General features: G+C 46.0%; 1 pseudogene; it reads left to right on the forward strand.

Moving 5' to 3' along the window:
• On the forward strand, positions 645 to 1,894 carry Gm10053 (predicted gene 10053; annotated as a pseudogene).

Raw genomic sequence — 14,569 nt, forward strand, 5'->3', positions numbered from 1 at the left:
TCCTCTTCCTCCCTCCTCCTCCCTCCTCCTCCTCTTCCTCCCCTCCTCCTCCTCCTCTCTCCTCTTTCCTGCCCCCTCACTCACCCCCCTATCTTCTCTCCTCCCTTTGGCTTTCATTTTTTTTCTATGGAGTTCTACCAAAAGAGCCAGGTCAGATTCCTCCAAGGGAAGAGCCTCCTCTAAGATGTGTTGCTGCTCAAAATCAGATTGGCCCATAGAAGAGACCTCCTCTTTAAAATACGGCGTTATCTCAGCTTCAGACTACGGGAGGTTTCTTAGCTAAGTGGGGGAAACGTAGTTCAGTCACTTATCAGAGAGCGTCCTGGTCTTAATCCTTCTACACAGATGTGGGTAATAAATCAAAGCCAAGCCCCACAGAAAGGCAGCTTGGCTCTTGTAATCCTTAATTGAAATGTACACTGTTTGTATGTACATGGGAGATAAAAAGAACGTGTCTTTGAGCACGTTACCAGACCTATCTTTCAAATATGTCACATGGTACTTCTTTTTGTACAAAGAACTCTTACTTTCAATGTTAAATATAAGATACCAAGAGGAGAGAACGTGTAAGTGATGTACTCCTTGGCTTTGAGGTTCTGGGTGAGTTCACCATAACTTTGCAGTAACAAAATACATAATAATTGGGAACAAGTGTGGTTGCACCGACACCGGTACATAGGCGCGGGCCGGCGTGTCCTTGGGCTAGAGCGCGGGACGTCTGTCTTCGAGTCCGAACGTTCGTGGTGTTGACCAGCCCGGAACGAATTAAAAATGGGTGATGTTGAAAAAGGCAAGAAGATTTTTGTTCAGAAGTGTGCCCAGTGCCACACTGTGGAAAAGGGAGGCAAGCATAAGACTGGACCAAATCTCCACGGTCTGTTCGGGCGGAAGACAGGCCAGGCTGCTGGATTCTCTTACACAGATGCCAACAAGAACAAAGGCATCACCTGGGGAGAGGATACCCTGATGGAGTATTTGGAGAATCCCAAAAAGTACATCCCTGGAACAAAAATGATCTTCGCTGGAATTAAGAAGAAGGGAGAAAGGGCAGACCTAATAGCTTATCTTAAAAAGGCTACTAATGAGTAATTCCACTGCCTTATTTATTACAAAACAAATGACTCATGGCTTTTAATGTACACCATAATTTAATTCACACACCAAATTCAGATCATGAATGGCTAGCAATGTTTTTGTTGGACAGTCCTGATTTAAGTAAAACTGACTTGTCATAAAGTGGGTACGGTCTTTATTAAAGCAACAGTTCCAGTTGTATACATGCTACCACGGCTCTCCCTTTCTCAAGATAAGATTGGACTTAATTAGCAATGTTTTACTTTCCATAAATAGGGGCATGTCACCTCAAACCTACTAAATGGTTTTATACTTAGATTTATATAACTGGGCATATGAATATGCTTAAACACTGGGAAAATTCTATCACTGTCTCAGAAACAAGAAGACTCAAATGTGTTTCAGTTTGTGTTCACTGGCCTCTTTCAGGTCATGGCTAACCACCAGGAGGCAACTGTCTATTCTTGACAGTGCAGTTTTAATTAGAATTCCCTACATCAAGGATGTTGCCTTTTACTATTGAAAGGCATTTACTGTGGTTTATGTATGATATCAAATAAAGAGTATTTAACACTTCTTTATAGTTGATCTGCAAATTAAAATGCTTTTAGAAACAAGCAAGTTAGGCCTTTTAAATTCTCTATTTTCTAAGACTAAGTTGTAAATCAGAATTGTCCTTAAATACCCACTCAGAAACACACATAACTGGAATTCGATTAGGAATGGCACGCTTTGCTAACTTACTAGATGGAAAGATGGAAATAAAGGAAATAGTTTGTATCAGCACAAAGAAGATAATTAAAACAACCACAGATCGTGAAAAAAAAATACATAATAATTATATTTATAATAATATAATATATAATTATATATAGTAACATAGAATAATTAGCAACTACTAGGTGTGCCGAGCACTGTGCTAGCATCAAGTTGTGTGTCTTCCCATCTAATCCTCAGCAGCCTATAACATGGATCAGAGATGAGAGCTTGAAGCAGAGACAAAACAGACGGACGACTGTAATCTCTTTCTTGGAGATCAGCCCATTCCTCAACCCACCCAGAAGAGGGGTTTTCATTATCACCTTCCTTCAGCTGCTTTCTCCTCAAGATCCCACCCTCCCCTCTACCCCACCCTTGCTGGTCTTCAGACAACTGTAAGACTTCAGTGATCACCCCAACTTATTTCTCTCTTCCCTTCTCCCCTCAGCCCCTCCCAGTCTTAAATCCCAAGGCAGGGAAGTGGAAAACCATTTCCTCACCCCTTAGCCAGCTCTAGGTGGTAAAGGCTCTAGGCTCTGGGCTACCCCCTTCTCCCCCTAGAAACACTCTCTGGCAGCCTCTGAACACTTCTCCGTGCATCCTCTTCCTCCTTCCCCTCCCAGGGGTTTCTGGGTACTCTGCTGTCTCCTCCACTTGGCAGAGTGTGTTGCCTGCCTTGGCCTCTCCCTTAGCTCTGGCACCTCCAGCCTCAGAGCTTCAAGCATGGAGTGGGTCCCCTCCCACAGCTCGGCACCCTAACACTCACTAGTGGGATTGTCACGGGTGCTAGCTAAGGACTCAGGCCCTGCCTCCAAATGACTGCCCTCAGCAGTCATTTATTACTGTGAACAACCAACATCAGTGTTCTTTATAACACATTTACCTATGGAATCCTTTCTTGGGGTATCATTCTCTCTCTTAAAACTACTGTATTGGCATGTATTCATTACACATGGTACTGGGTTTCATCATGTTTTTGTATATATACATAATGTATCCAACCATGGTCATCTCTCTCTCTCTCTCTCTCTCTCTCTCTCTCTCTCTCTCTCTCTCTCTCTGTCTCATCCCCTCCAACCGTGCTGTGCTCCATCCTCTTCGCAACTATTCCCTGTTCTACTTTTCATGTATTTCACGAGTCATCTTTTAATGAGCCAGTGAGTTTCGTTAGAATTGCTTGCTTATAAGAATACAAGTGAGAGGTTGTTTGCCTTAGCACAGGCACCTTACCGCTGGCAACAACACGGAAGAAAATGTCTCTCCCCCTCCACTAATCATAAGCTACACAAATCCTCAGGAACTGGCGATGCCTCGTGAGCCCTTTCCCTCTCTGTGACAGGGTGATGACAAGCCTAATCTTAGGCAGACCTTGTGCAGGAAATCGCGGGTGCTGTCTTGGTTACTTTTCTATTCACCACAACCAAGGCAACGAACGGGTAAGAGAAAATGTTTATTGGGTTTACAGTTCCAGAGGGCTAGAGTTCATGATTGTTATGGCGGAGGGAGCATGGTGACAGACAGACAAGCATGGCACTGCTACAGGAGCCGAGAGCTTACATCTCATCCACAAGCACTAGGGAGAGAAAGAGAGCTAACTGCCACCCCCAGAGGCATACCTCCTCCAACAAGACCACACCTCCTAATCCTTCCCAAATAGTCCCATGGAACAAGTGAGCCTTAAGTACAGACACTGTGAGTTCAAGAGTACAATAGCCATGGCATGTCCAAAAGTCAGCATCCCATGTCACTCCTTGTCCATCTTCTGGTACTTCTTATACAAGCATCCATTCTTTCTGGAACTTCTTATAGAATGTTGCCCACACTATGGAAAGGATGACGCCAGTTTATACACTATGCAGGAAAGATAATGCAGACCTAGTTATGAATGCATTTAAGAGTCACTTACTCTCATTACTTTGGTCAGTTATAAGTCTCCACAGTTACCACTGCCCACTGCAAGAAGACTCTTCTTTGACCAAAGCTCACAACAACACTAACATATGGGTATAAAGTGCTTATTCACGAGGAGGTTTTATAAGCAGATTATGCCCATTTAGTGAGACTGCAGGACCCATGACCTAGCCATGGACTTTTGACCAGGTTTACAGTACAAGAAATGAATTTCCTCCTGTGATGCAGACCACAGAGCCAATTTTAAAGTGGCTGGTTCCAACAGATTGGGAAAGGATCTTTACCTATCCTAAATCAGATAGGGGACTAATATCCAACATATATAAAGAACTCAAGAAGGTGGACTTCAGAAAATCAAATAACCCCATTAAAAGATGGGGCTCAGAGCTGAACAAAGAATTCTCACTTGAGGAATACCGAATGACAGAGAAGCACCTGAAAAAATGTTCAACATCCTTAATCATCAGGGAAATGCAAATCAAAACAACCCTGAGATTCCACCTCACACCAGTCAGAATGGCTAAGATGAAAAATTCAGGTGACAGCAGATGCTGGCGTGGATGTGGAGAAAGAGGAACACTCCTCCATTGTTGGTGAGATTGCAGGCTTGTACAACCACTCTGGAAATCAGTCTGGCAGTTCCTCAGAAAATTGGACATAGTACTACTGGAGGATCCAGCAATACCTCTCCTGGGCATATATCCAGAAGATGTCCCAACCGGTATGAAGGACACATGCTCCACTATGTTCATAGCAGCCTTATTTATAATAGCCAGAAGCTGGAAAGAACACAGATGCCCCTCAACAGAGGAATGGATACAGAAAATGTGGTACATTTACACAATGGAGTACTACTCAGCTATTAAAAAGAATGAATTTATGAAATTCCTAGGCAAATGGATGGAGGGCATCATCCTGAGTGAGGTAACACAATCACAAAGGAACTCACACAATATGTACTCACTGATAAGTGGATATTAGCCCAGAAACTTAGGATACCCAAGATATAAGATACAATTTGCTAAACGCATGAAACTCAAGAAGAATGAAGACCAAAGTGTGGACACTTTGTCCCTTCTTAGAATTGGGAACAAAACACCCATGGAAGGAATTACAGAGACAGTTTGGAGCTGAGACGAAAGGATGGACCATCTAGAGACTGCCATATCCAGGGATCCACCCCATAATCAGCATCCAAACGCTGACACCATTGCATACACTAGCAAGATTTTATCGAAAGGACCCAGATGTAGCTGTCTCTTGTGAGACTATGCCGGGGCCTAGCAAACACAGAAGTGGATGCTCACAGTCAGCTATTGGATGGATCACAGGGCTCCCAATGGAGGAGCTAGAGAAAGTACCCAAGGAGCTAAAGGAATCTGCAACCCTATAGGTGGAACAACATTATGAACTAACCAGTACCCCAGAGCTCTTGACTCTAGCTGCATATGTATCAAAAGATGGCCTAGTCGGCCATCACTGGAAAGAGAGGCCCATTGGACATGCAAACTGTATATGCCCCAGTACAGGGGAACGCCAGGGCCAAAAAAATGGGAATGGGTGGGTAGGGAAGTGCGGGGGGGAGGGTATGGGGGACTTTTGGGATAGCATTGGAAATGTAATTGAGGAAAATATGTAATAAAAAATATTTTTTAAAAAAGTGGCTGGCTACCCATATAACAGGTGTGCCAGTATTGTGCCAGCGGGTGCATGTTGCCTGGCCAGTTAGTAGGGTCCACAGCTGGGTCAGATTATGATGAAAACTCTTCAGCAGTGTATCTTTTCCAGCACTGTGAGAGCTAACTAGAGGGGAGCTTCTAGACCAGTTCCAATTTGAGTTCTTTGCCTTGGAACTGAATATGGTATGTGGTATCGTTGACAGACTCTTACCACCCAGGTTGGTGGTAATCAATAGCAATGGCAGATGACTGTATTGTTTGGAGGACTTTCCTGACTAAACCTTGTAACAGGCTAGCCCATCTCTAGCACTGGGATATTCTTTTAATAACCTATAGTTTCTGGGCGCAATTTCATCCACCCATGCAAACTTCTTTTTTTTAACTTTCTGCCTGTCTTGTTTTGTCCTTTTGTGACTGGGTCTTACTATGTACCCTTGGAACTCAAAGAATCTCCTTGCCTCTGCCTCCTGAGTGCTGCAATTTTATTTAACTTTTAAGTGTGTGTGTGTCTGTCTCTCTCGGTGTGTGTGTGTGTGTGTGTGAGAGAGAGAGAGAGATTGTGAATGTGAAAGCAGCCCCTTGTAGAGGCCAAAAAAGGGCTGTCAGTTCCCCTAGAGCTGGAGTTACAGGTGGTTTTAAGCCACCCAACGTGGTTCCGGGGAACCAAGCTCATGCCCTCTGCAAGAACAGTAAGTAAACTATCTCTCCAGCCTCTTTCTTTTTTTTTTTTTTTTTTTTTAATTAGCTTACCAAGCATCAGACTTCTTTATGGCATTTTTTAAAAGGTTAGTTTGGTTGACCCTCACCCATCCCCCTACGTCCTCCCCACAAAATCCCTTCCTCTCCCAGGATTCCCCCTTCCACTCTTGCAGAATATACTCTCTACTACCCCTCCCCCACCCAAGCCTCCCTGTCTCCACTCTGGGCCCCTGTCTGCTTTCCCGGGCTTTACCCACCCTCACTCCCACATATACTAAAAATTAGAAGCTAGGATTCATAAATGAAAGAGAACATATGGTGTTTGTCTTTCTGGGCCTGGGTTATATCACTTAATATATTCTCCAGTCCCACCCATTTTCCTACAAATTTCATCATTTTGGATTTTTTCTTTGTATGTTTGTGTAATGTTTTCATTGCCCAGCGATTAATTAATGTGTCTCTTAGCTGATCCCATCTCATTGCAATTGTGAAAGGATAACTTGATGCGCCGTTTTTGACAGTTATCACAAAGACCACACTTGAACTCCAGTCTGCCCTCAGGACCACACCACACTCCCCTCCTCTTCTCATCATGAACAACCCCTGCAGTGCTTCTGTGTGGTTTAGTGCAGTGGCTAACACAGGTTGGATAAACAGTAAAATGTTGGGTACCGATACTGCTGTTATTACTAGTGGGTTTATTTTGTGTTCCTTAAGTACAACAGCCTGCACTGGTGACAAAAGGGACAGGGCAGCTCCAAGAAGCAAGGAAAGAAAATCTGGTCACCTTTCTTAATTAGTGCAAAGACATCTCTATTAAAAATTAATTTTAGGGGGACCAGTTGGGAGCAAGATAAAGTGCAATAATACAAGGACATTCAGTTTATACAGAAAACTGTTCGTGTGACCCTTCAAGATGCCTTGGCACTGGTCACCAAGCCTGACGCCCTGAGCTTGATCCCCAGGCCCCACATGTTGGAAGGAAAGTATTGCCTCCTGCAAAGTGTCCTCTCACCTACACACACACACACACACACACACACACACACACACACAGTGGCAAGCCTGCTATGGCATATGCACACCCACATTCATATGCAGATAATGAATTGATGTGTTAAAACACTTGGCATGTGAGCTCTTAAAGCCACATTAATTTCTGGCATCAAGGACCACAGAAGGTGGAAGCCGTGGGCATGAACTGCGTGGAGACAATTCAGTTCGTAATGGCATCGTTGCCAAAGAGAGAGCAAAAATTTATAACCAGGAACCAGTCTCACAGCCTTAAAGTTCACAGATAGGTTGTCCACCAGTAGTCTAAGAAGTTGTCTGTCTGTCCATCCCCCCACCTCCACTCTTTCAGTGAGTTCAGGAGTGAGTCTCAATGCTTCAATCCACCTCTGCACCCCAATGTCAGAAGGGAGCCAGAAAGCCCAGGCACCAGCTAGTGACCCTGTTCGAGCCCATCCTCTGGTTTAGGGAGAGTGGAGGAGATCTATGAATAAGCATGGCTCAAGAGGAAACTTTTATTTTGTGATTTTGGGGGGTTGCTTTCTTTGTATCCTGGAGTATCTGTTCACTTTCACTACCAGCTCTGCTGCAACACATGTAAAAGCCAGCACCCTGGTGTCCCCAGAGACTGAGCATGTCACCATGCCTCTGATCCTCACTGTCCCCCTCTCTCCTACAGAACCAGACTGCTTCTATCTAGTCTGTTTCTTCTGTCTTTATTCTCTTGCCCTCCTCCTACCCCACTGGTCTCTGAGCATCTCTGCCTGGGCATCACAGACTCTATTTCCCACTTTCCTTACGTGATTTCTTATAGGACAGAGCTTGAGAAAACAGAAGTTCCTCTCTTTCTCTCTCTCTCTCTCTCTCTCTCTCTCTCTCTCTCTCTCTCTCTCTGTGTGTGTGTGTGTGTGTGTGTGTGTATGTGTGTGTCTGTCTGTCTGTCTGTCTGTGTCTGTGTCTGTGTACACGTACCTACATATGAATATGGATGAGGGTGTGGGATTTAAATTTATACATTCGTAATTTTGATTGCTTCTTCTTGTCCTCATAATAGCATGTATAGCAACTAACATGCCCAAAGACTCAGTTACCTTGTCCACCTAGCACACAATGTTGTAATACAGAGAACTGAGAGCATTAAAGGGTAGTATGTAGGTACATTTATGTTCATGTGTAGTATGTGCTGTGTGATTGTATGAGTGTGTGTGCATATTCTAGCATATGGGCATGTGAGTGCCAAGGTGTGCATGGAGAGGTCAGAGGGCAGCCTTAGGTATCAGTCCTCAGTTTCCAACCTCAATTGAGGTAAAGTCTCTTTGATGATGCCCTGAGCCTGGATAACTGGCCCATGAGCTTCCTGATAGTCTCCTGTGTCAGCTTGCCAACTTCCTTAGGGGGCACTGGAAGGAAAAACTAAGAGCTACAGAGTCGGGTTTTCACTGAGTTCTGGGGATGCGAACTCAGGTTGTCAAGTCATGGAAGAAGACAATCAACATCCCCCTCTGGCCTCCATACATTGTGCACAAACCCACACACTCAGATGCATGCCCCACACACCAAAGCGTGATGGGGTGTACCTGAAGTCCTGGTGTTAGAGTGCCAGAGAGAGGTGGGTACCAACCGGGGCTTCCCTCTGGTCTTCCAGAGCAGTTTTCAGGTTTTAACAATGAACCTGTGCCCCCGCAGTCCCGTCCGTCAGCATGAGGAGTAGGTTGCCCTCCCCATCTCAGTTCCCATGGTCAGAATCCCTAACTAATCTTCTACCCACGGGGCACTGCGAGCGTCGCAAGCTGTTGTTGCAGCTGCTCACACCAGCAACGGCTCTTGACTTGCTGAACACCTTCAGTATTTCCAGAGCTGTGTTGTCACGGTTCACCCAGCTGCACCGAGGACTTCCTCCCCCCCCCCCCTCCCCAGCCACATCTGCACCTACAGCCTCCCTCCTGCCCCCCTTCCAAGCCCATGATTGATCCATCCTCCTGCACTTCAGACCCCAGACCCTCGGGAGCTGGTCCCATCAATTACTTGCTCTCTGTCTGGAATCTTTGGCTTCCCCATCCCTAGGGCTCTTTAACTTATTCATCATAGAAACATGTTCAAACCTCTTCCATTTTGTGGAAAACAAAACAAAAAACAAAAGTCCAAAACTGCCTTTAACCCTTTCTTCTTTTGCAGCTTCTTCAGTCTTTTATAATCCTTGTCCATACACTACACACACACACAAACACACATGCACACACACACACATATATGTGTGTGTGTGTGTGTGTATATATATATATATGTATGTATATGTATATATCGTTTATCAGTTTCAACAGTGTCACTGCTCATAGAAATCGATCTCCTTCCTAGAAACCCCAGAGAGGAAGGAGAGACTCAGCTTTACTGTGCCAGCCACAGGAGCACAGGTGCCAGAGCCACAGTAGGTAGGGTCAGGGTGTCACTCACTGTCCACGGCTTGTCCAGCATGCATGAGGCTTTAAGTTAGACCCCCAGTATTGGGAGAGACCAGTAAAGAGTCTGTCCCCCCTGGAACTGAGAGCTGCCCCCGGATGTGAGTTAGGTGCTAAATCCATGACAATCTTAGGGGGAACAGCATAGTTTTGTCATTCTGTGAGTTATCTCCTCTCCCAAACCTAACTTTGGGAGGCATTAGAATACTCCTTAGCAAGCTGGCAGAGAGATGGGGAGCAGAAAGAACCTAGCATTTCAGAGCAGAGGTCTGATCTCTGGCTGAAGGGTAAAGTCTTGGGTGTCACTGAGAGTTGATGCTTTACATTGACTGTCCCTGAGGTCGGCCTCACCATATGTCACGGACATGCCAGAGGACGGCTTCTGTAATAAAAGCACACATGTGACATTTACCATCCTAACCTAAGCAGTTTTGATTGTGCACATGAATAGTGTTGAGTACACATGGATTCGCAGAAGAGCAGAGAACTTTGTAAAAAGCTCTTTTTATAAACAGAGTTGTTGATGCATATAACCAGTTAAGTATATGCCCTTAGCCTGCTATGTCATAAGAAGAAAAGAGACACAGACATAGACCCAGGGAGAACCCCTTAAGGGAGGCAGAGATGGAAGCAAAGCAACAGCCGTGGAGCAGTGCTCCCACAGAGTGATGGTCATGCACGGAGTGCTGGAGGAATGCTTAGCCTGGCAAGCAACAGGAGAGCCCAAGATAAGACACGCAACAGAGACTTCCCTGCAGCCTTCCGAGAATGCACGGTGCTCCCAACACCTTACTTTGGATTTCTGGCTGCTGTGAATAATGAGGCAGTTGTTTTCGGCCACCCAGTTTCTGGTGTGTTGTTTTGGCACATTTATGAAGTGGATATGCCTGCCCCTTAAGTCACTACAATCTTCCTTCTGGATCTAAGATTCCTTTACATATAAAGGGGTGCAGCAAACCCAGCCTGCATTTTATATGACCTTCTGAGTCACACGGTGTCTCTAGCCAGCTGACAGTCCTTTAGCTCTACCCAGAGGGAAATCATGGTAGGCAAGTGGAACCTCACCAAAGGCTTCTCTTCTGTATTTGGATGCAGAGACCTCGGGCATTAGGCAGCAGGAAACAGTGAGGATGCTGCCCTCTAGTGTTACAATCTTGTACTGGCCACAAGATCTCTCGGTCCTTGACATCAGCTGGTGTTACAGCTCTTGACCTGGGGCCGCTGAGACCTTTGACGCTGAGGACTTGATAACTCTCTGGTTTAGAGACCAAGGCTTACAGGTGCTCTCCTCTGACTCCTGACAGGCTTTTATCCTTCAGCCCTAGCTCTCCAGCCTCCCTTGTCATCTCTTTCCTTCGTCACTCTTCTTCCTGCCTGACCACTCCAGATCTGCTTAGCTGAGAAGACAGGTGCCTCGCTGCCTTCACAGCCTGGCCTACCGATTGCTCAGCTACAGCTGCCTCTGACCTTCTACTCTGTCTGCCCCTGACACTGACATGCCCACCACTCTGCTGCCTCTGCTGCCTCTGCATGCTACAATGTCAGCAAGAAAAGCTCGCACTATAACACCTGCAAACTCAGGCAAAACAGGACAGTCTTTCCTGTCACCTCACTTCTGAGCAGTCTGCTCTTGCAGCCACAGAAGGGCTGTTTAGGCCAGTCACAACCCACTGTCTGGGTCAGTTACAGCCTTGCCTCTTAGCAACAATCATGCGCATTGAGGCTTATAATTTGCACCAATCATGGCCTCACCTCAGCAACAGACACAACAGGCCTCTGCTAGACCACAAGGAGATGCACCCCACTCTGGCAAAGGTGGAAATTGTAAGCAACCTTGGAAGCTGGCTCAAGACACCCCAAGACCAAGGCACAAAGGAGATTAATTTGTCCCAGAGAGACAGAGGGCATGGATAAGGGACAAGGCATGAGATAGAGGAGAAAAGAGAAGGAGATGGGAAGAGGGAAGGGGACAGAAAAGGGAGTCAAGGGAGAGGGGAAGAGGTATTTGTCAGGGAAACTAAGGACTGCCTTTGGATAGAGTGGAGACAGACATGGTCCATAGGCAAATGGCAGTTTATAATGGTAAGACGGGAAACCCCACGTTAGGATGAGGTGTTTTAATTTAATTGGGAATGTTAATTAGGTGAGCCAAAGGAGACTTTTGATTTCTGGGCCTGAGTACTCTGACAGATGGACCTTGGTGGTCAGCCTCGGGAAGAGGAATTGATCAAACAAGGGGATAGACCTTGGCTGATCAGCTTTAGGAGTGTAATCTAACAGTTTCTTAGCAAGGCAGAGAGAATCAGGAAGAAGGGCAAGGCCTGCCAGAGACATGCTCACCACACTCGAGCTGGCCAGAGTCCCTTCAGAAATGGTTTCCTGAGGCTTGTGATAGGCAAAGGTCTGCTTTCAAACAGCTCTGGCTGATGTTATGCCTCCAGGGGCCAGAGCAATGAGCTACGTGAAGTCTTGGCATAGTTGTCTCAAGGCATCTTTGGAGTGCTCCAGACAGCTGGCTGATCCTGGCATAAGGGCAGGTCAGCCGGCTGTTAGACTGATAGTCCTTTTGCTCAAGACAGCCAGGACAGCTGTCAGACAGCTGTTAACTGAGTCTGTTTCTTTGTCTTCCACCACCTTTGCTTATTTATAAGAAATGAACATCAGGAGTACTTACCATAGAGACTAGAAGACATTACCAAAACACTAACTGACTTCAACAGAGTTTTTTAAAAGATTTTGTGTGTGTGGTTGGTGGAGGTATGTGCATGTGAGTGTAGGTCTTGCCAAGGCCAGAAGAGGGCGCTGTATTCCCAGGAGCTACAGTTACAAACAGTTGTGAGCTATGACCAGGGGATGCTGGAACCAGACTCGGGCTCTTTGCAAGCATAGTAACATACTTAACCACTGAGCCATCTCTCTCCAGCCCCATTTAACAGATTGTAACAATGTGTTCTGTGTAGCTGCCCAGTGGCTGGGAGGAAGGGCTGATGGTCCTTACTTGGTCCTCATTGATGCTCTTCTGCATCTTTCTCAGCCTCCCCACTTCTCCCTGATCTACAGCTCCCAGCTCCCTCCTGAGTCACAACGATTCTCAGTCTGTTACTGTTTTCTTCTGCTATCATGCTAGGCTATGATGCTATGCAGTGATTTCATTTTGCCATCATCTCCTCTGCTATCTACACGCCAAATTCCCAAAACCTGGTTCTGAATTCCCCCACTGTCTTCTGGTATATACACCTAGACTTTGTTCGCATCTCAAATACTGCATAGATGAATGGAAGGAATGGTCTAGAGCCCCACGGACCATAAATATTACCATGCTTCGTAGACAATGCAAGTCACCAGAAAAGCAACACACTGGCCACAGAGGTGCACATATGCATGCCTGGTGGGGACTTCATAGTAAAGAGTGACATCAGGTGGAGCAATAGGCTGGGCCATGGATGCACATTTGTAAGGCAACATCCACAGCAACCTGTCCCCAGTGCCCATAGTGGCCTGTGACAACTCCTTGCACAAATGCCTTTTGTGGCCAAGCTTAACCTGGAGTCACACTGGGGAGAGATTCTGGGGAACCTGGTTCTTAGCTGTATTAAGATAACACTAAGACATCAGAGAGGGGGGGGCGGGGCTAGCAAATGTAACCTTCTAGAGAATAAAATAACACAAACAATACACACAAGTAACATACTGGAGAGTTCTCATCCGAATGCTATATAGTCCTCTGTAAGAAAGTGTAACATTGATTTTTTTTTCAAATTCTATATTTAATGATGGTTTTTAAATGCTTTAACCTTCCTTGCAACCCCACCACCCATGAGAGGTAGTTGAAAAGAAAGGATACAGAGGAAGTGGACCTGTCTAGAAAGGTTCTTTGGAGCAACTCCCCGTCTGTGTTGTCTGGAAATCAGCAATTCATTTCACAGATTAGCAGTCAGCGGCAGCTCAATCCATTCAAACACTTTACAGATACACCAGCAGCCCAGTTCAGTAGAGTTGGGTTAGCAACAGCGGTGACAGACCTAGCAGAGACAGCCAGACCCCAGCCTTGGCTCGAGTCAGCTGGAGGGACCAATAGGAACACCAGGAATTCTCAGGTGTGCCTCTCTCAGGGAAGCAAAGATCAGCAAAGATGCAAGACACACAAGCATTGCACACCTAGCTGGACCAGCAAGCCAAGCTCTGTCCTTGTCACTCTGTGGAGTCCTACTTATACCCTCCAAACATCACATGTCCTCCACATGCCTTGCCTCAGTCTGGCTCCTGCCTCTGCACCGGTCTTGCCTCAGCAAGTGCATCCAGTCAGCCTGAGTCCTTAGAAGCAGCAACAAACTGCAGCACACCACAAGTTTTTGGTACATTTCTCTCTATGGAATCCTGACAGATGCAGCTCAACTACACAGTGTAAGGCAGACCAATACATGGGTGTCATTAGCAAAGAATCTTTCATCAAATGTCCTTTTACGTGCTTGCTTTAGCAGAGCATCCTCTCTCCTGTGTCTGCTTCAGCAAAACGTTCCCTCACGAGTCGGCCTTAGTCTTTCACACCTGTGACCACTTTAATGAAACGTTCCTTCACGTGTTTGCCCCAGCAAAACATCATCCAACTGACTTTCCAAAGTCCCCTTAAGTTTCCATTTCTGGAGAGTTTGACAGGGATGGAAGAGTGTGGCGCTGGATCCTGGAGGATTGGGGTCAGTATGGCAGTTCTGGGACCACCCAAAAGAAGACTGGCTTGCCCCAAAACACAACTGCAGGAGCTGTGCTGTGCGACACAGACTCCTACTCAAAGTTCAGATGGTGAATACAGTGAGCCCTGCTGCTTGTGGGAAAGCAAGGGAGAGCTTTCCCGATGGGGAGAGGATAACAATGAACCCTGCTGACTCTTCATGCCTTTGGATTCCAAATCTGTGGATTTGGCCCAGTGTGGACAGAAGTTATTCCGGGGCGGCACTATAATAAACAAAACAATACAGTAAA

The sequence above is a fragment of the Mus musculus genome, chromosome 19, assembly GCF_000001635.26.
Source record: "Mus musculus strain C57BL/6J chromosome 19, GRCm38.p6 C57BL/6J".
NCBI lineage: Eukaryota > Metazoa > Chordata > Mammalia > Rodentia > Muridae > Mus > Mus musculus.